The following is a 22,783-nucleotide window of genomic DNA, read 5'->3' on the forward strand; positions in this document are numbered from 1 at the left end:
CAAAGAGCTACCAATCAAAAACAAGTAATAGTGGTTTTGAGTGTAGCCCTTTGGGGGGATTTAAAGAAGGAAGACTGGGAGTCAGGCTGAACGTGGGCCTACCATGGGCATGTCATGCCACTGCAGAAGTGCAGAAATAGTGGATGGAGCTAAATGTCTGAATATGGTAGGAAGGGCTCCTCAGAGTGCAGCGCAATAGGAGCAAGTGGCTGCTGTCAAAGCAAGTATTGCTGGACACCTATTGCATCAACAAGCAGCATCTATACGGTCGGCATGAGTCATATCAATCAACCACATTAAACAAGCACATTGAAATTAGCGCAGGAACCTCACCATTACCACGATGTAATTGTACCTTATGCTTTAATCCCAGCCTTAAGAGAGGAGACTTGTGATCATAAAGTGCCTAGATTAGTGGTTGAGCTAAACCTTAATTTACCTGTTCTTGTCATTTTGTAAGCAGGCATTAGTCTGAGGGTTCGAGTCTAAAGGAAGAAAAACTTCCCATCAGTCTCATTAAAGGCATCATGCGTGATCGGCAGCTAAGTCTGCACGTTGAATACAAACCCCATGGATCTTCTTTAGGGCTTATTGTTACTAAACACAAAGTGCGAGGTTGATTGATTTCTTGAAATCTTTTTAAAGCCCACACTTTCCCTCAGAGCTCCAATATATGTGTTTAACAGTAACCTTTTACCTCACAGATCTGCAAGCAGAACTATCAGAAGACTTTAGTTTATCCATTCTAATATTATACCAAGAATAGTCCCAGTATACCTGAAGGAGCATCTCCACTCCCTATCATTCAGCCCGGACACTGAGATCCAGTGCTGAGGGCCTTCTGGTAGTTCCCTCACTGTGAGATATGAGGTTACAGGGAACAAGGCAGAGGGCCTTCTCGGTGGTGGCGCCCACCCTGTGGAACGCCCTCCCATCAGATGTCAAGGAAAGAAACAACTATCTGACTTTTAGAAGACATCTGCAGGCAGCCCTGTTTAGGGAAGTTTTTAATGTTTGATGTTTTATCGTGTTTTTAATATTCTATTGGGAGCTGCCCAGAGTGGCTGGGGAACTCAGCCAGATGGGCAGGGTATTTATTATTATTATTATTATTATTATTATTATTATTATTATTATTACCCCCTCCGAGTTTATTCTGAAGGAGAGATTTGAAGAGAATTCTTCCTGGTTTGAATCACGGTTTAGTCACTCTCTCAGATCAAACCCATGGAATCTAAATGCCGTTTAATCTTGTACATGAAGGAGCCAAGGACTGTTCTACAGAGACTTGAAAGTGCCAGTGGAAACAATGTGAAGTACTTTAGATTCAATTAAGATTAATTGCATGCACTTGGGTCCATTAGTCCTAATTCTTAGGAAACAGCTTTTCTCCAAGGATTTAAGAGGAAGCACAATTAGGATAAAATCTGTTGCTTTGGAAGCAGCCTAAGTCAGTGAGCCTTTGGACAAGGAGGCAGAGTACACAGGACAAAATGAGATTCTCGGGGCGGGGGGGGGGAATCTTGACGCAGTAGCTTATAGCCAAGACATAGTGCAGAAATACTTGATGATATTCATGTTCATTAGCAGCTCGCCTCTTTGTTGAACCCAGGCCAAACTGCATACAAAGTCTTGTTATGGAAAAATAAGATGGCAGTTTGGGGGGGTGAGGAAAGGGGAATTTATAGCATGCAATTAGAAAGGGTGCTGCCAGGAGTCAAAGGTTCTTTTAAGATTGGAAGACAATGAACACACGTATGGGTGAAGGCTACACATTCTTTATTAATGCATGCAAAGAAAATAAAAAGCATAAAACTACAACAAGAAACAATGCTGACATTCCCTTAGACTAAGAAATAAGGGCTTCATTGCTTGCTACTCATTAGATGCATGATAAGACAGACTGTGAGGATTTAACTCTCCTTTTACTCCAAGGTTAGCTCAATATATTTTGCCGCCTGAGGCAAAGACAAGATGGCATCCTTTCCCAAGGCACATACAGAAGCCAATTGGGCTGGCAGTGGGATCTTATTCCAATACTGGTGAAAGGAAAGGGTCTTCTACTGTATTTGTGGGCTGGTGTAGTGGTTACAGGGCAGTGCACTTAGCACTCACTGCTCCGGCCATCTCCCCACCTCAGTATCAGCCGCCTGAAGCAGCTTCCTCAGTCAGCTTTATAGTTGTACCCTGGTTCTCGAATGTAATCCATTCTGAAAGTCCGTTCAACTTCTGAAAATGTTTGAAAACCAAGGTGCAGCTTCCGATTGGCTGCAGCAGCTTCCTGCACTTAATTGGAAGCCACGGAAGCCACACTGGATGTCCGGGTTCCAAAGAACGTTCGAAAATCGGAACACTGACTTCCTTGTTTTCAGCGTTCAGGAGCCAAAACGGGCAAGTACCAAGGTGTTCAAGAACCAAGGTACGACAGTACTCCCTGGCCTCCTCCTCCTAGAGTCAGACTCTCTAAGGAATTGGAACTCTCTTCCATTATCTTTTTACCCATCTGTGGACGTTTTCAGACAGTCACTTTTTAATAATAATAATAACAATAATAATAATTATAATAATAATAATTACAATCACATGGTTTTTCTGTTTGGAGACATATGGGATGGACTTCCTTGCAATACTTTTGGAGTGATTGGTGCAGAGAGCAGCTAGAGAGCAGCCAATTGACAGAAATGCCTCTCCAAGTTCAAAGGATGTTTGGAACAGAAAAGAGTGTGGCTCTGAGAGATTCTGGGGGACACTTTTTTAAAAAATGGCTTTACATTTCACTTGGTACAGCTAAGCCCTGGTTCCCCTAATACAGCGTTTCTCAACCGCTGTTCCGCGGCACACTAGTGTGCCGCAAGACGCTGGCTGGTGTGCCGCGACGTGCAGGGACGAGAAGGGCGATTTGCATTGTCACGTGCCTGGTGGCCGCCAATAGGCAAAGCTGACCCACCGGAAAGGAAGCCGGCCGGGTCACAACGCGGAGCGAGCGCAGCTCTCAACAGCCACCACCACGGGAGGGTGGTTTTAGACAAACTTAAAGAAGCTGGCTGGATGAGCTCAACCTGAAACTTGCTGAGCAAAGGATTGTGCTGGCAGAGAAATCAGCGGCTTGTGAAGCCTTATTACAGGAGATTGCAACCAACACAGCAATTGGCAAGTGTTTCTTACAGTCATAATTATATAGTCAATATAGGGCGGCACAGAGTTAAATTTTTTAACTTTTTTAATGGTGGTGTGCCTCGTGATTTTTTTCATGGAACAAGTGTGCCTTGGCCCAAAAAAGGTTGAGAAACACTGCCCTAATAGACCAGCCTCCACTGATTTTAATCAGGGAGTAGGAAGAACGAAGAGTAGAAACAAAGTATCAAATTAAAATGCTAGTATTCAACCATGGCGAAATCACTGTTTTTAAGTCATGTTTCAAAGGCATTCTCTCAGTTAACAATGTACTGTATACTAATAACTTGGGGAATTCTCAGTGACATGGAACCCTAATTTTGCACATACCTAAAAATCCCCTATTGCAGCCCAGCATTAAAGGGGATTTGGAACGTTCTGCAGTTCCCTCACAGCTTTGTTTTGTTGGGGACTGAGCAAAAGATGGTTACCCAACCCAGATATGCATTTTTCAGAGGTTGCTGCTTGGCTGCGCATGCTATTAATTAATTAGACAGACAGTGCTGCCAAAGGTGCCCATTGTCAACATTTCATTCAAGCCTTTTTCGAAGGGAAGCTGAGTGCATCTGCTTTAGAAATAATGAGTTAGTTCATTTTCCAACTCCCATGGCATTTTATAAGAAACGTCTTCCCAAGCCAGAGGTCTGTTAAAGCATTTTGAAAAATAAAAATAAAATAAAATGGAACAACAGGACAAAAATCCCCATTAATTTTACTTTTAGCCCTTTGCCAACACTTTCCTTATTCCAACCACAGTGGAGTGGTCATCTCATTTCCAGAAAAGGCCTTGTGTGCATGTGTTGAGGGGTGGCGGCCTTGATGTCAGAGTTTCCTTGTTTACTACTTTTGAGTCCCACCCCCCATCCAAATCATAGGTGTGCAGTTGGTCTACAAATGCAAAGTTGAATGAAGGGAGAGGGCTATAGCTCTTTGGTACAGCATAGCTTTACCATCCCCATAGTATGTCTATGCCTGTAGACCTCTTGTATGCTTCTTGTCAGCAATGATCAGATGAGATGCCTTAAAAAAAAAGTTGCAAGTGCATCAGAGATGAGCAAGTTTCAGATCATTCCTTACTCTGGTGAACAACATACATGCAAATACACACCTGTGGGCTCAAAATGCCCGCGATCCTTCCCCTAACTACCTATCCAGAAAACAAACACTGAGCAACAATTCTGAGCAACCAATATGCTATAATGAGCATAATGAGATTTACTGTGACATTGAGGTTGAATCCTGACAAGACTGAAGTACTGTTTCTGGGGGACAGGGTGTGGGGGACTCCCTGGTCCTGAATGGGGTAACTGTGCCCCTGAAGGACCAGGTGCGCAGCCTGGGAGTCATTTTGGACTCACGGCTGTCCATGGAGGCGCAGGTTAATTCTGTGTCCAGGGCAGCTGTCTACCAGCTCCATCTGGTACACAGGCTGAGACCCTACCTGCCCGCAGACTGTGTCGCCAGAGTGGTGCATGCTCTGGTTATCTCCCGCTTGGACTACTACAATGCGCTCTACGTGGGGCTACCCTTGAAGGTGACCCGGAAACTGCAATTAATCCAGAATGCGGCAGCCAGACTGGTGACTGGGAGCGGCCGCTGGGACCACATAACACCGGTCCTGAGAGATCTACATTGGCTCCCAGTACGTTTCTGAGCACAGTTCAAAGTGTTGGTGCTGACCTTTAAAGCCCTAAATGGCCTCAGTCCTGTATACTTGAAGGAGCGTCTCCACCCCCATTGTTCAGCCCGGACACTGAGATCCAGCGCCGAGGGCCTTCTGGCAGTTCCCTCACTGCGAGAAGTGAGATTACTGGGAACCAGGGCCTTCTCGGTGGTGGCGCCCGCCCTGTGGAACGCCCTCCCATCAGAGGTCAGAGAGATAAACAACCACCTGACATTTAGAAAATACCTAAAGGCAGCCCTGTTTAGGGAAGTTTTTAATCTGTGATATTTTAATGTATTTTAATGTGTGTTGGAAGCCGCCCAGAGTGGCGGGGGGGACCCGGCCAGATGGGCGGGGTATAAATAATATTATTATTATAGAGCCACTTTTATTATCCGTTTACTAACACGTCTTGCTTCAGAAGCTAGAACAAGACAAGTTATTGGAATTAATGAATTAATGACATACCACAGACAGAGAAAATCCCTCAGTAATGAATGGGGCTGAGAGACAATTCTCCACTGTGAGAATAGCGCAAAAAGCTGGAGGGTTACTGTCTGCCATCCCCTTCTATCACCACACATTTTTCACATTAGCGTTGCATAAGGAAGCTCTTAACTCACAGAACTCCCCGTTCCAAAGATAGATGCAACATATTTATGTAACAAAGCAGTCACTAGCTACAAGGGTCAAATACATGCCTTCACATTGGCTGGCTGACCTATCCGCTGAGAGCTGGCCCAAGGATGGGGATATTGTGAAAGCACATTTCTTCATTTGCTCTGCTGCTCTCCAAGAACATCCCCTGTGTGCGATTACTGGGTGGGGAAAATATTGTTTTAAAACTCAATGCTGAAATAAGACTCTCAGGAATGGACTCTATCTGCCACAAGCATTAACCACTGCTGTTGTTCCTTTCCTTCAGGAAGGAAAAACAGTAACACTCCAACATAAATATTTTCAGTACAAGCAAGGAACAGCTGCATCATGGGTCATCAGCCTTTGGGGGCCCAAGGGCACATTTGCAAAACAAAGAGACCACAACCAAGCATATATACTACAACCTATCCTTTCGGCTACAAAAGCTTGATTTCAGTGTGGGGAGAAGAGTCTGCCAAGCACAAGGGAAGGACTTTGCAGGTGCCCAGGGATGCCACATTAGCATAGCAATGCTTGTTCTACCTTCTAAAAGTTGCCCTGAAACTATAGTCTAAGACTCCTCCATCGCCTTGCAATTAAGCAATTGAATGCCGAGGAGTTTTTAAAGACATTTAGCTAAGGCTAGAAAGCCAGTGCAGTGCAGTGTAGTGGTTAAGAGTGGTAGACTTGTAATCTGGTGAATGGGGTTCGCATCCCCGCTCCTCTACATGCAGCTGCTGGGTGACCTTGGGCTAGTCACACTTCTTTGAAGACTCTCAGCCCCACTTCACCTCACAGAGTGTTTGTTGTGGGGGAGGAAGGGAAAGGAGAATGTTAGCCGCTTTGAGACTCCTTCGGGTAGTGATAGAGCGGGATATCAAATCCAAACTCTTCTTCTTCTTCACAAACTATTATGGCGAGGAAAGAAACCATGCTTTCTAATGCATGCCAGTGAAAGGAAAGAGGTTGCTTTCAGATTTTCAGGGTTCTGAGGCTGAACCAAAAGACTCATCCATACTGGCAAGAAATACAGGCAATTGCTGTGTGCTAAGCAATAAAATATTTAGGAAGCAATGGAAAAGTCACTCGAGGTGATGAAACACTTGCTCTTTCATGACTGCCAAGAAATCAATTCCCCTTTCAAAAACTGAAAAGGGGCGGAGGGTTAGGGCTGAGAGTCCAGCTGTTCATCCTGATTTCAGCTGGAGGATGAACAGAAAGCTGAATTTAATTCTCAAAAATATTGGCGGTGGCAGTGGGGGGGGGAAGATCTATTCTAAAGGAATCACTAAAGGTAAAGGTAAAGGTACCCCTGACCACTAGGTCCAGTCACGGATGACTCTGGGGTTGTGGCGCTCATCTTGCTCTATAGGCCGAGGGAGCCAGCATTTGTCCGCAGACAGCTTCCAGTTCATGTGGCCAGCATGACTAAGCTGCTTCTGGCGAACCAGAGCAGCGCCAGAGCGGTACCTATTTATCTACTTGCACGTTGATGTGCTTTTGAACTGCTAGGTGGGCAGGAGCTGGGACCGAACAACGGGAGCTCACCCTGTTGCAGGGATTTGAACCGCCAACCTTCTGATCCGCAAGCCCTCTGTGGTCTAAACCACAGAGCCACCCGCATCCCTAGGAATCACTAGTGTGTAATAAATACTGCTTTATGTGAAGTGCCTGGAGAACTAGTGAATCAACAAGGGAATCCTAAAGAACAACAACTGCCAAGATAAAGTTTCATGCTTGACTGAAGCTATGGCCATCTTTTTTGGGGGGGTGAGTCCTGGAAAACCTGCTCCCCGCCTAGCAGGCCTTTTCCCACTTGGCCTGGGAGGGCAGGGCCCCTGACTGACTCAGCTACAAAAACTGAGGCTGCCGAACAGACTCTTGGGCTCGGTATTGTTTGGGGTTTTTTGTTCAGGTGTGTGCTGCTATTGATTTTTTCTTTTAGTTGAAAACTTATTATGATTTGTGTTGAAATTAATTTGGTTGTGTCCTGTGTCCTTTTGATGTTTTATTTATTGTTTATCTCTACTTTTGGTTATGTTTATAATTATGCATTTTTTTCATGTTGCAAGCTGACTTGAGCATGGTTTGAACTGGGGAAAGGTGGCTACAAATAAAATGATGCATGTATAGAATCACAGAATTGTAGAGCTGGGAGGTAGACCCAGGGTCATCTAGTCGAACCCCCTGCAATGCAGGAATCTCCACTAAAGCACAGTATACCCAAAGGAGCGTCTCCATCCCCCATCGTTCTGCCCAGACACTGAGATCCAGCTCCAAGGGCCTTCTGGTGGTTCCCTCCCTGCGAGAAGTGAGACTGCTGGGAACCAGGCAGAGGGCCTTCTCGGTGGTGGCGCCCACCCTGTGGAACACCCTCCCATTAGATGTCAAGGAAATAAACAACTATATGACTTTAGAAGACATCTGAAGGCAGCCCTGTTTAGGGAAGTTTTTAATGTTTGATGTTTTATCGTGTTTTTAATATTCTGTTGGGAGCTGCCCAGAGTGGCTGGGGAAACCCAGCCAGATGGGCGGGGTATAAATAATAATAATAATGTTGTTGTTGTTACATCCATGACAGATGGTCATCCAACTTCTATTTAGAAACCTCCAAGGAAGGAGAGTTCACAAGCTCCTGAGGGAGATTATTATGACCATATATATGAAACCTAAACTAATACAATCTATGCTATTGCAAATGAAAGCACTGATACATGGTGCTTACTCTTGATACCCAAATATCTGCAAGAACTTCTTGCCTCCTATCAACCTGCCTATGCTTAGTTTAAGGTCATCAGATGAGCTCCTCCTAGTGGCCCTTGAGTGAGAGCCTGGGACAGAGCTATTCCAGTCAGTGGTGGGTGCTTGCCTCCCTGTGGAGATGTGTCAGGCCTCATTTGTTTAAAGCTTCAAGCAGCTGGACAAGAAGATGCATCTGCATTCAGTGATTCGTTTCTGTGCATTCTTAATTGACTGTTATTATTTTATGGATTTTATGGATTCTTACCTCCTTGATTTTGTTGTTAAACAGCCCTCTGAATAGAGCAGTATGCAAATTAAAAAATCTGGAGTAGACAGCACAGGAATACATTTAGGTGCTGTGGAATGAAATTCATTTTCTAACAGAGCTTGAAACATTGGTGCCTTAGTATTATAAGTGTCAAAACAAGAAAGGGGGGGTCTCTGTTTGTAGAGACTGCAAAAGACACATCAGGACGTCAGCACACGAGTTTAAAAAGCATGTGTGATGTCAAAGACAGTAGGACTGGACACTGTGTTGTTTAGCCAGTCTGGGTGCAGAGTTCTATTTTAATTCACAGTGAGCACTTAGCATTCATATCCATCCTTCAGACATGAAGGAGTAAAACACCGAGAGAGATCTGTAGACCATCATAAACTGCTCTTATCCAATCCAACCATCTAGTGGACATCCTAGGTAACTGCAGGAATTCTCCAAAGGAAACCAGAGCTTCCACACAACCAAAAAATGCAATGTTCAACCAAATATTACCCCTTTATGCGTAATACTCCTTCAAGCCCCACTTCATTATAACTATTCCATCACATCAGCCCTACATAATGGATATTGTCTAACAGCAGAGGGTATTGCGGCCTCCTGTGGCAGTGAGTTCCATAGTTTAACTCAGGCATAGGCAACCTTGGATCTCCAGATGTTTTGGAACTACAATGATCCCTGACCACTGGCCCTGTTAGCTAGGGATCATGGGGGTTGTAGTTCCAAAACATTTGGAGAGCCAAGGTTGCCTATGCCTGGTTTAAATGTACGCTGTGTGAAGAAGTACTGCCCGCTGTCCTGAATTTCAAAGCATTCAGCTTCATTGGATGGTCCTGGGTTCTAGAATTATGACATTTGAGGGGAGGGAGATAGTCTTACATGCTATCTCCCCTCAAATTATAAAGCCACAAATGTAATATTTCTTCATCCTTTTTGGGAAGAGGTGACCAGAACACAGTATTCCACAGTTGCGCCATAGGTAATATAGTAGTGCTATAACAAAATTAAAAAAATCCTTCCAGTAGCACCTTAGATAGGAGCGCTATGATATAGGCAGTTTTGTTTTCAATTCCTTTCTGGAAAATATATGAGAAAATATCCACAGGGTTGAAACTCCCCCCCCCCCCGAATTCTACACACTCTCTGGTCTGCTTCTCCCATTTCAAACAGGCAAACAGCATGCCAAGGCGGAAACAAAGGGCTCAGTGCAAATACTCTTAATCCATCATGCCTATTAGTCTAGTGTCTCCAGTCGTGTAATTAGAACAGAAAGTCAGAGGTGAAATGAAGGTAAATTGCCAATTACCCGTTGTTCCAGGAAATGAAGTATTTGCTTATCATTTTACAGGCAAAGTACAGCTCTTTGGATTTCTAAACACTATTGGATTATTAGCCAGACTTGCCAAACTGACACATGATCATTTCAACATTTGGAAACAGCATAATTCAGTCAGGCATGATCCCTTTGCAGTATCATGAACTGCCTTTGATCCTTTTATGGTCTTATTTAATGTGATACATGTAGGCATCCCTGATTTGGGGGAATTGTTGATAGGGAATTTGATGGTGGCAGCAAAAATGGCACAAGGCTGGAAGCTCCCTTCTGTCTGTGAATGGTTGATCCAATGTCTTGAGCTAGCAGAGATAGACAAGATTGCAGAATGGGTGTGCAAGGGATCACAATTTTTGACAGATAAAGGCTCAAATCTTATTTTATATTGCAATGGGTTTATATTCTGGTTACAGGGGTCTGGATAGGAATCTGTTTTTTGTGAATTGTCCATGCACCCGAAGGACTGTAATACCTTTCAACCTGCCTCCTTCGCCTGCCGTATCAGTTGCCTGCATTGGAGGTATAATAGTGATTGTCTTTATATAAGAGAAATTCATGTGTCAGATTACTTTTATCACACCACTACTAAGGTTGTGGTGAGAAGCCAGCCAAAGTCAACATCGATAGCCCATGTTTCCTTGATGTCATTCAAAGATAGTAGATGGGGTCCCTGCCAACTATGGGACTCTAAATCCTGCTGTAAATGTCCCAATACATTTGGAAAAGGAAGGAACAGGACCTTTAGGATCAGAACTGGCATCGTGAGGTCTTGCTAAGCCAAAGGAAAATGTTTGGGTGGTGGCAACATTTAAGCAGCTTGCTTGAATACATGGGTGTTCAGATCATGAGACGAGTTTTGCCTATGTGGTCTAGCATCCTGTTTTCACAGTAGCCAAACCAGGTGCCTATAGCAAGCCTGGACGCAGGACACAAGCATTTCCCCACCTTGCGATTCCCAGCAAAGGGTATATGGATATTTGATGCTTCCAATACGTGGCCACAATGGCTAGTTGCTTTATCCTCCGTGAATTTGTCTACACTCCCTTTAAAAGCTGCCACAATCCTAATATCCCTCTTTCTCACTCACTGCCAGGTCTCACACACCCTGTAAGCATATTTGTGAAATTGTTGTGGTTTAGACTTTCCCAGTGAGAAAGTGAGAGATTTTACTTTCTTGGGCTCCTTGAGAGATTTTACTTTCTTGGGCTCCTTGATCACTGCAGATGGTGACAGCAGTCACGAAATTAAAAGACGCCTACTTCTTGGGAGAAAAGCAATGACAAACCTAGACAGCATCTTAAAAAGCAGAGACATCACCTTGCCTACAAAGGTCCGTATAGTTAAAGCTATGGTTTTCCCAGTAGTGATGTATGGAAGTGAGAGCTGGACCATAAAGAAGGCTGATCGCCGAAGAATTGATGCTTTTGAATTATGGTGCTGGAGGAGACTCTTGAGAGTCCCATGGACTGCAAGAAGATCAAACCTATCCATTCTTAAGGAAATCAGCCCTGAGTGCACCCTGGAAGGACAGATCGTGAAGCTGAGGCTCCAATACTTTGGCCACCTCATGAGAAGAGAAGAATCCTTGGAAAAGACCCTGATGTTGGGAAAGATTGAGGGCACTAGGAGAAGGGGACGACAGAGGACAAGATGGTTGGACAGTGTTCTCGAAGCTACGAACATGAGTTTGACCAAACTGCGGGAGGCAGTGCAAGACAGGAGTGCCTGGCGTGCTATGGTCCATGGGGTCACGAAGAGTCGGACACGACTAAACGACTAAACAACAAAGACTTTCCCTCTCAACTTCCTTTCACCCCCCCCCAACCCCTTCATTTTTAAGGAGGATTGTTCTTGGGAGAGGATAATTTTAAATTCTGGCATTGAAGTACAGTCCTAAAGCTGTTTCCTCAGAAGTAAGCCCAACTGAGTCCAATGGCAGCTAGTCACATATAACCCATGAACTTAGTGGGTTTCGCTTCATTTTTCTTGTCATTACAGCGGGAGGGCCATGAGCCAAAGTAAAAACACAGTATGTTTGCTAGAGCTGGCCTTTTTCTCTGTAGCATTCTCACACAGCATACCTTTAAAGCACATCCCCCACCCCAAATAATCCAGTGAGTGTACTTTGTTGAGGGTGCTGGGAATTGTAGCTCTGTGGTGGGGTAAACCACAGTTCTTGGGATTCTTGGGAGGGTGCTTTAAATGTATGGTGTGTGCACAGAAGGGGCTGGCCTCAAGAATTGGAGCTGCAGCAGAGAAAACTTCCACGTCAAGGCAGATTTGGCAGCACAACTGGTGGTTTTGCTGGCAACACTAACTGCTTTGGATCACAGGTCCAGTCCGTTTCCTTCCTAGCTATTTAAAGACAAAATTGGTTCAGAACCTTTGGATCCCTGTCAAGGGTTTTAAGTGGGGGGAAACCACGCACAAGTAAGTTAAGCGCAAAGGCTGAACCATGTCCAAAGAGGAGCAACGGTATTGTTTCCAGGAGGCATTTTAGCCTCAATAATAGATTGTATTTATACACTGTTTAGAGCTGTGATTGCTCAATCTGAGCCAAGTCAGCCTTGGCCTTTCTTTTGCTCTGGGAAGGGGTCCCCCTAGTCTAATAGCATAAACATTTCAACATCGTGGACTGGAAGTGGTTTATGCAAAAAGACCTGGGATTTCTCGTAACGCAAAGGGAACTGCGCATTTCTTGGAAGCAATTTAGGCAGCCTGAAATATCTCTGTGCCACGGCCTGATATTCATATTATGCCTTCTGACTCTTTGATGGATTTAACGTATGCTCCACTTGGAGTGCTTCCACAGAAGGTGTTTCATTTGGAGGTTCTATGCTTCATTAAGAACAGGTTAGATCAGGCCAAAGACTCATCTAGTCCAACCTTTTATTCTCACAGTGGCCAACCAGATGCTTATGGGAAGCCTGTAAGCAGGATCTGAAAGGAACAACACTCTCCACACTTGTGATTCCCAGCAACTTGCATTTGGAGGCCTCTGACAGCACGTGGAGAGCACCACCATCGCAACCTTTTACCTCACTTTCTAATTTCCTTCCTCTGTGGCCCTTTCCCCACACAGGAAGGAGACCTACCTTCCATCCTTCCCCCAGCCACCTTTCTCAGCATGCAAGCAGTTGCTGGTGCTCACATTGATCCAACCGAAATGCTGAGGCCCATCTGAAAGTGGACCACCAGTGGATCCCAGTCCGCTGTTTGAGAAACACTGCTTCAGTGCTACACATGGTCAGTGATGCATCAATAAAATGAACCTTTCACAACTCACCACACTTTCAGGATAATATTAGCAAGAGGTGCCATTTTATGACCACGGTGAAAGACAGCTATTGTCCTAAACCCTTGGCCTACCTGGCAGCAGGTCAGTATGTCAAGTTCAAAGTCATGAGGGTCACACAAACAAAGTCCCGCATCCAAAGGTCAGGAAACACAGTTCAGGGTCAATCCAAGTAGCCAAGTCTGAAGTCCACCAACCAGTCAGGATACAGTTCAGAGTAAAACCCAAAGCACATCCAACCCAGAAGCATCCAAGTCAAGATACATGAACATGAACATGGGCAGCTGAGCAGACACAGCACCTCAGCTCGGCTTTCCTTTTGTACTCTGCATGCTGCCCACAGCACCTGCACTTGATGAGGAATCATACCTTTCCCCAGAGCTAGTGAGCTTCACCTTGCCAGCTAGGAAGCTGGGCCGTGGGCCCTTGCCTGCCTCAGCCTCCTAGAGCGCCCCTCCTGCTGCTCCCTAAGAGCCCACAGTGTTTGTGGAGACAGAAGCCCCTCTGGCTCTGGTGATGGGTCCTGCCGCTCTGGTTCCTGTGCATTGACCCTCATCCCCTCACTATCCTCTGTCACCCTGTGAGTACTTCCTTCCCCATCCCCTGTGAAATATGCTCGGAGTCGAGAGTGAATTTCGTGTTCTTTATTCAGCTTGTAGTAGCAAAAGGAGAAGAGAAGAATGGCTCTTTCCCCCAAACGTCTGCTTAAATACATTATTTACACAATACATTATATACATTATTTACACAATGGGCATTGCGTGATTGGCTACTTCAGGGCTGCACCTGTGGCCAATCAGGTTGCGGATTCACTTCCACCTGGAGCTGGATTGGGTGGCTCCTGCGGACCAATCAGACTGGTTTCCTGCTTGGCAGGGGGTTGGACTGGATGGCCCTTATGGTCTCTTCCAACTCTACGATTCTATGATTCTATGCTGCATTCTGGATCCTATTGTTCTAGGATTCAGATCAGTACATAACACCCCTCCCCTCTAAGTTCCAGTCCTGCCAGGGAGGTTGCCCCAGTTCCAGTAATCCCTCACCGGGATCTTCTTTCTCCTCCCCATTGTCCTGCTGGTTCATGACAGCTACAACACAATACAGTATAGCGTTACAGCATAATACCAGTGTGATGTTATAGCACTATACTTCTATTTTGAACCAAATACCGTATGTGTCTATACCACTGCGTCCTGTCCAGACCAGTTGGCCTGACATAGCAGCTGTGGGTGAGGCCATTTGCAGCTCAGCACACAGTCACCATAACCCTTGTGGTGGGTGCCATCTTCATTTTTTACATTTTAAGGCAATTTTAAAATTATCATTAAAGCAGTGTTCCACCTTATACCAGTAGGAAAAGTGCATGGTATGCAAAGGTACTTGCCCTTCTGCTTCCAGTTTACAATGGGAGAGCAATAACTGGGTCGTGCTAGGAGCCCCCTGTGGGGAAGTGACCTTGGCGGAAGATATCCTCACACTGGCAGCACTGGGTGGATTTGCCTTTGGTCTTTTTGTCATAATTGACTAGAAGAATACTAGACTGGGCAGCTAGACTGGAGAATGCAGCAGCTAGATTGGTGACTGGGAGTGGCTGCCGGGACCATATAACACCGGTCCTGAAAGACCCACATTGGCTCCCAGTACGTTTCCAAGCACAATTCAAAGTGTTGGTGCTGACCTTTAAAGTAAGGTTACCAGACGTCCCAGTTTCCCGGGGACAGTCCCTGGATTTACAAATCAGTCCCCATACAACTCCATTGAAGTTGAAAAGTGTCCCCGGATTCATTGAAAAAAATCTGGTAAACTTACTTTAAAGCCCTAAACAGCCTCGGCCCAGTATACCTGAAGGAGCATCTCCACCTCCATCATTCAGCCCAGACACTGAGGTCCATCTCCAAGGGCCTCCTGGTGGTTCCCTCACTGTGAGATGTGAGGTTCCCGCCCTGTGGAATGCCCTCCCATCAGATGTCAAGGAAATAAACAACTATCTGACTTTTAGAAGACATCTGATGGCAGCCCTGTTTACGGAAGTTTTTAATGACTGATGTTTTATCATGTTTTTAATATTCTGTTGGGAGCCACCCAACAGAAAAGCCCACAAGTGTAGATGAGTCTTCTGTTCTCTGCCCTGAAATTTAATTGGAGTGGGAGGGGGGATTTTAAAACTTTACAATTTTCCACCCCCATCGTTCAGCCCGGGCACTGAGGCCCAGCTCCGAGGGCCTTCTGGCAGTTCCCTCACTGTGCGAAGTGAGATTACAGAGAGGGAACCAGGCAGAGGGCCTTCTCAGTAGTGGCGCCCACCCTGTGGAATGCCCTCCAATCAGATGTCAAGGAAATAAAAAAACTATCTGACTTTTAGAAGACATCTGAAGTTAACCCTTTTTAGGGAAGTTTTAAATGTTTGATGTTTTATCATGTTTTTAATATTCTATTGGGAGCTGCCCAGAGTGGCTCAGGCAACCCAGTCAGATGGGCGGGGTATAAATAATAAATGTATTATTATTATTATTATTATTATCCTACAGCATACAGTAAAATTGGGCTTCCCATTCATTTTTTATTTGTTTTCTTTAAAATATTGTGACCATTCTTCAAGACCCAAGGTAGCGTGCAACAAATATTAAACCCACAAATCACACTAAGATACCGATGGTTAAAAGAAGCAAACATCCAACCGTACATAAGAAGATGCAGCAAAAACTCATTCAAAGGTCAACTGCCGGAAGCTGTTCTGAAAAGTAAATTAGTTTCCATGCTCTCTGAAGGACTGAGTGGTAAGGCCTTCAGCTAGCTTCTGTCCAAATGTTAGAAAGAGATGAGAGTCCCTGGGACCAATCATCAAGAATGGTTCTATGCCTATCTTTAGTCATCTTTTCAGCAGAAATGTTTCTTGATTAGCATGAGTTATGTATTTGTCTGAACGTTTGTGTCATATCGCCAGCAGCTGCCTCCACTCTGGGTTTGGCTGATGATATGTTAACGCTCTGACTCACTCGTTTTCAGTATTGTTTGAAAGTTTGGAGTACTGTAATACAGATATGCAGAAAAATTACACAACCATAGCAAATTGAGCTCCTGCTCTGAAAATATCTCTCCAAAGATATTCCTCTGTGCAGATATTTCTGGAGTCTGCAGACCTTGGTGAGACTGCCAAAAACAACACGCAAAAACAAAATTGGGAGTGGTTAAAATAATGAATAAAGTCTACTAGTGTTGGGTTTGAGTGCAAACAAGGGTGTGTATTTGTGTTACTGAAGTCCAATATTTGCACTACTGAAGTCCACATCTTACAAGTATTTTTATTCTCACACAACCGACAAATTCTATGAACTGCAGTAGGGTTTTTTTCGGCAGAAGTGGGATATGCAGATAATTACATACAGTGTTTGCACACATAAACAGTTTGCTTCTTGTGCAGTCTGAGGAGCCTAAGACTGACAGACACAGCTGACAGTCACTTGTCAGCACACATCTGCATATTTGTATACAAGACAACACACTGATTATAATACCTTGCGCAAAAGAGGACAAAATGCAAAATCCTGACTATTGACTACAAGGAATCATGTCATGCAAGAAGAAGAGACTCCAAATCACATTTGGATGATCCAAGAAGCATCAAAAAATGGGTGGGTAAATATCTTGTGCTTCTGTAGTCCCTTCGCTTGTCATCAGAAGCCATTCCCTAGCTTGCAGGACCAGTTGGAATTGTAGTCCAAAAACAGCTAGAGACTAAGTTTGGGAAACCCTGCTCTAGAGCAAGCGCGCAGTACAAACTGGATAGAATGTAGCTAGGGATGGAGGAGAAATTTGATTCAGTCCACATTTAAAGGCAAACCTGTCTAATTCACACTTTCTGAAACAATATGACAACCGAACTGAAACACAGTCCCCTTTTGAAATCTGTCCTTATATCCCAACCTTGTGATGCAGTTCTCCAAACAATGTTTTTAAAAACACATAAATATTGGGTAAAATTGCTTGAGGAAAAGTTCACATTAGTCAAAACTGTATACAGTACAGACATATTTGCATACAGACAAATCTTTAAAAGGGTAGTACTGTATAAACACCAACAATTGGGAAACACTTGCCTGTGAGTGCTCCAATTGGAGAACTTTACCAAAGGTGTCATGGGCTTTGAAGACACTCAAACTCAGGACTCAAGGGAGAAACGTGCTAAGAGGAAGGTACGCTTGGCAAATCCACACCGTGATCAACTCCCTCCCAGAAACCTATGTCCCCACTGTGGAAGGACGTGTGGATCCAGAATTGGCCTCCACAGTCACTTACGGACCCATTGTTAAAACCGTGTTTATGGAAGACAATCTTACTCAGCTACAGGTAATCACCAAAGAAGAAGAAGAAGAAAACAGACAGGCATATTTGTTAGGAGAAATTGGCACTAAAATGCTGGTGAATTTTCATATTTCTTTTTTTAAAAAAATCTGCAGTTTTCTGCAGAAATATGAGGAACTGAATATAAGATTGGAAAAATAAGAAACTGAGAGGACAGAACTTGGCAGACCCATCCAGCCCTAGCTGCAGTAAACTCTAGGTTTTTCTGGCAGTTAGTTGTAGACAAAAGTGTAGGATCTTACTCATTATCTCCCATGTGAAATGGCTGGTATGTCTGGGATTTTCCCTCCTGTCTTTGCTTGTGCTAAGAGGTCAGCTTGCTTTCATATGTTCTGCTAAGTAATACACGGCAATAGCTCAAGGTCTATTTGTTCATGTCTTTCTTTCTGCCATAATTTATGCAATATGGGCTTAACTCTTTGAACTGGGTATTTCTGCCTTGGTGCCAAAAATCACACTAGGTGCTCTTTCTGTCCCTAGTACCACCCTAAAAATTTATGGAGGACAAGGCTGCCAGTGGCTTCTACCACCAGCTGTTGGGAATAGCAAGCGGGGAGAGTATGCCTTGCTTGTGGGCTCCCTATAGGACTTTGGAAAACTGGATTTTGGACTTGATACATGCTTGGCCTGGTCCAGCAGGACTTTTTTTATCTCCATAAAATTCTTTGACTCCAGTTCTCCTCACTCAGAGAGCAGCTTTTGCTCTCAGTGAAAAATGGTAAAGATTGACCGTTGCTTTCAATAACAAAAGCATCAAAATAAAATTGAATATGATGGAACGTAGTGTTTGTGCAACTGCACAATCTCTTTATTGGCACTATTAAACTAATTTTTTTAAGTCAAGAGGATAAAATCCAACTTCTGCCATTGGCCACTGGCCCTGAGCTCCGCTTCAGAAGGGGTGTTGGTGATCAGTCTATTGTTGAGGGCGGAAGAGGAGCAGTTTTGGGGACGTCTGAGAGGGTGGAGGATCTTGAATGCTGTTTCCTCCCCTCTGTATTAACCCTGCTGACATATTTAAATAAATAAATGAAGGGGTTTTTTTTAACCTAAGTTTCTTTACTTGCAAAATTCCCTACGCTACCTTGCAAAATGGGACAGTCCCTTTTATATTAGCATCTTCCTTTTCCTCACTTCTCTGGATTGCATCCTGGTTTATCATTAAACAGCACAGAATCTGCTTTGTCATCTCTTTCCCACATGACTCGAAAAACGTTTCCTGTAAACTGTCCTCATCTTCTCTCTGTGTATAGACACTTTGGCTGATCGTATGTTTGTCGTTGAGGCTGGTCGTTGATCTTTTCTCTGCCAGTGTCAGGAAATTCAGCAACCGAGACAACATAGATTGGTTAGGATTTGGGAATGACGAGTTGATGTCATCATAACCTGGCCAACTTCTGCCTGAAAGAGAAAAGTCCCTGAAATGTACAAAGTTTGCACAGATAGCTGATGTGTACAATGTGCTGTGTTATAAAACCAGTCTGTACAATGCTGCTTGCTTCACCATTTTAGGAAAGTTTGGGTGTTTCCTGTTCCCTTAGAGCGCTCAGCCATTCTGACTCCAGCACTTTTAGCCAAAAAGACGTGTGATTTTGGAGTTCTACTACTTGAAGTAAAGGATATTCTTAATGTTCTGGGGAAGGAACGTTGGTTCTACGGGACTGTAAAAATCTGGGCTGAAAAAGCATAGTGATTGAGACGAGGGTCATCTAAGTACCTTACCTATAACATATTTTCCACATCATGTTCCAGCCTGTGAACTGTCACCATGGATATCTGTTGTGGGCAGAACTGTAAACAAGTTTGGAGATTGTCCCAGACAATACAGTCTTACTTTAAATTATATAACAATAAATAATAATTTTATTATTTATACCCCACCCATCTGACTGGGTTGCCTGAGCCACTCTGGGCAGCTCCCAATAGAATATTAAAAACATGATAAAACATCAAACATTTAAAACTTCCCTAAAAAGGGTTAACTTCAGATGTCTTCTAAAAGTCAGATAGTTTTTTTATTTCCTTGACATCTGATTGGAGGGCATTCCACAGGGTGGGCGCCACTACTGAGAAGGCCCTCTGCCTGGTTCCCTCTCTGTAATCTCACTTCGCACAGTGAGGGAACTGCCAGAAGGCCCTCGGAGCTGGGCCTCAGTGCCCGGGCTGAACGATGGGGGTGGAAAATTGTAAAGTTTTAAAATCCCCCCTCCCACTCCAATTAAATTTCAGGGCAGAGAACAGAAGACTCATCTACACTTGTGGGCTTTAACACTAAAAATGAGTTTTAAAAGGGTTGTGATAATCATATAGCCATATGACATTCTTTTAAATACCAGTTGTTGTTTAGTTGTTTAGTTGTGTCCGACTCTTCATGACCCCATGGACCAGAGCACGCCAGGCACTTCTGTCTTCCACTGCCTCCCATAGCTTGGTCAAACTCATGTTGGTAGCTTCAAGAACACTGTCCAACCATCTCGTCCTCTGTCGTCCCCTTCTCCTTGTGCCCTCCATCTTTCCCAACATCAGGGTCTTTTCCAGGGAGTCTTCTCTTCTCATGAGGTGGCCAAAGTATTGGAGCCTCAGCTTCAGGATCTGTCCTCCCAGTAAGCACTCAGGGCTGATTTCCTTAAGAATGGATAGGTTTGATCTTCTTGCAGTCCATGGGACTCTCAAGAGTCTCCTCCAGCACCATAATTCAAAAGCATCAATTCTTCGGCGATCAGCTTCCTTATGGTCCAGCTCTATTTTCATCGGAGAAATGTTGGAGGGTATGGCACAACTATCCTGCTGCCTTCAGGTGCAATGGAGGGCTGATCAATGGTCAGCCCAATCAGCTTCTGTACAGGAAGTTAAGGGGTATCATCTTGCCCTTTGCTTCAGGCAGCCTAATGCCTTGGGGCCAACCCTGAGTGGAAGGATGTGTTTCTCATAACTGTCTATACCAACTGGCAGCACCTCTCCACAATTTCAGAGCAGGGTCTCTCCCATCCCTACCTGGAGATGCTGGGCAAAAGAGATGCTCTGCCACTGAGCTAGAAAGAAATGGAGTTGGTCTGTAGTCTCCATGGTCTGAGCCTGCAGAGCACAGTAGTTCATCTTGAGTCTTTGGCAGGATCTATACTCACTCTTTAAGCATTCTTGGAACAATATTTTTGATATTGTTCTAAAATGTCAAGGCATTTTGGTTTCTTGTTCAAAACATTTCCTTTTCTAGAATATCTACCCACTTATTTGATGGGGAGAGCTCTGCATCGCCCTCTGGTGTCTAATTTTAATAACGTATTACTAACTATTTGAAGCTATTTGAAGCTGAGGCGCCAATATTTGGCCACCTCATGAGAAGAGAAGAGTCGGACACAACTAAACGACTAAACAACATTCAATAATAGGCAGCTTCCAATTATGTTTTTATATAACATAATAAAACATTAAACATTAAAAAAGCTTCCCTATCCAGGGCTTTCTCCAGATGTTGTATGAAGGTTGTATAGTTACTTATCTTCTTGGCTCAGGGGTTGAATAACTCCATTCCCTCCAATGAAAATAGGGGTGTCTTACCATACCCTCCAACATTTCTCCAATGAAAATAGGGATGTTCCAAGGAAAAGCGAGACATTCCGGGATAAAATCAGAAACTGGAACAGCTTCTGTAAATCCGGGACTGTCCCTGGAAAATAGGGACAGCTACACAGCTGCCAAAAAAAAAAAATTAAATGTGTTGTAAAGTGCAAATGTGACACTAGATGGTGATAGTGAGCTATGCCAAATTCAGTGTATTTTTCAAAAAATAAATAAATTCAAAATGCATTTTCACAGTGTTTTTTTTTATATGGGTGCAAATTCTGCCTTGGAGGGTCTGCATGACTGACACAGCTCTGATCTCAAACAGAGGAGAATGGGCAGGAAGCTTCAGAGCAATAGCCAGGGGATCTCCCACCACAGTCCTCAGTATCTGCCACCTGAGGCGATTGCCTCACTGTGTCTAATGGCAGGGCCAGCCCTCCTGCCCGCAAATCACACCTCCTATAATCCTTATTTCTCAACAGGAGTTAATGGGGAAGAAAAAGTTATATGATCAAGCCCACTTATAAAATAGAGCTTACTACTGCCAGCATATATGGTAGCTGCCAAGAACATAGCTAGGATCTTATACCAACCAGGTGCTGTTCAGAAGATTAAACTCTCCTTTGAGAGATTACATATTCTGGGATGCTAGCTTGCTTTTGTTATCACAACAGTTCACCTAGCAAAGCCACTTAGAGCCTGGTTCATCACACACATCACACAACAGTACAGTATATCACATTTCTATCTGAGTAACTTAAAACTTGCTGGAAGTTAATGCAAATGGAGTTTTCTGATAATTGTGTGGACTAACCAGTCTTACTCGTCTATAATCCATATGGAGAGAACTTGATAGTGCTAATTGCTCTGTGTGCTTTGGCACAAAATCCATAATTGAAAGACAATGGAGAAAGGCCTTTTATGTTACCTTTTAAAAAGGGGCACATCCATAGCTTTAGAATGGATGTATGACTCTTACAAACCTAACTGCAGGATCCACTACGTTTTGCAGGTTACGTTCATCGTGTTGCTAACTTTTCCAGAAGTGAAGATATTTACCAACCCTGCAGATATCAATTCTCATTTCTGTTTACATGTCTGCATATGTGAAATCTGTAAAGCTCTATGCATATTTCATTTGTCCTTGCTCTCAACATTGCTCGTAAAAACAGTGGGGTGGGGTGCGGGGTTACTTTTTGCTGCTTTTCATTGAAATGTTAACTGCATATTTTAAATTTGTTCTTCACCTATTGTCTACCCACCGCAACTCTCTGCCTTTGAATAGACTGTGCCTTCAGATAACTAAAGATTTGTTCCTAGAGTTTTATTCCAGAACCCCAGAAAATGGGATTTTTATTGGATTTAGTGGAATTTAGCCAGGCTCACTGGATGCTTAGAATAAAAAATCAGATTAATGTGCTTGTCTTTGCATGCAAACTGGATCAGGGAATGGGGCTTGCTAGCTGATAACAAGAGAGATAACTAGAATAAATCTCTTTGTTGTTTTTAATACTAATCTCCTGATGCACATAGAACAACAACCTAGACAGTAGTGTGTTTCATCAAAACAGGACATCAGTTTAATCTCCCTCACTATACAACCAGAGAAAGATTAGTCCAAATGGGAGTGGAGGAACAGCCTTCCTTCTTAATTCCCTCCAAAGCCTTGACCAGGCTCCAGATTAACATCCCTCTCACAAAGCATCCTTGTGATCAAGGCCTACTTCTGTTCCTTCC

This window comes from Zootoca vivipara, chromosome 2 (genome assembly GCF_965207765.1).
Source record: "Zootoca vivipara chromosome 2, rZooViv2.hap1.1, whole genome shotgun sequence".
NCBI lineage: Eukaryota > Metazoa > Chordata > Lepidosauria > Squamata > Lacertidae > Zootoca > Zootoca vivipara.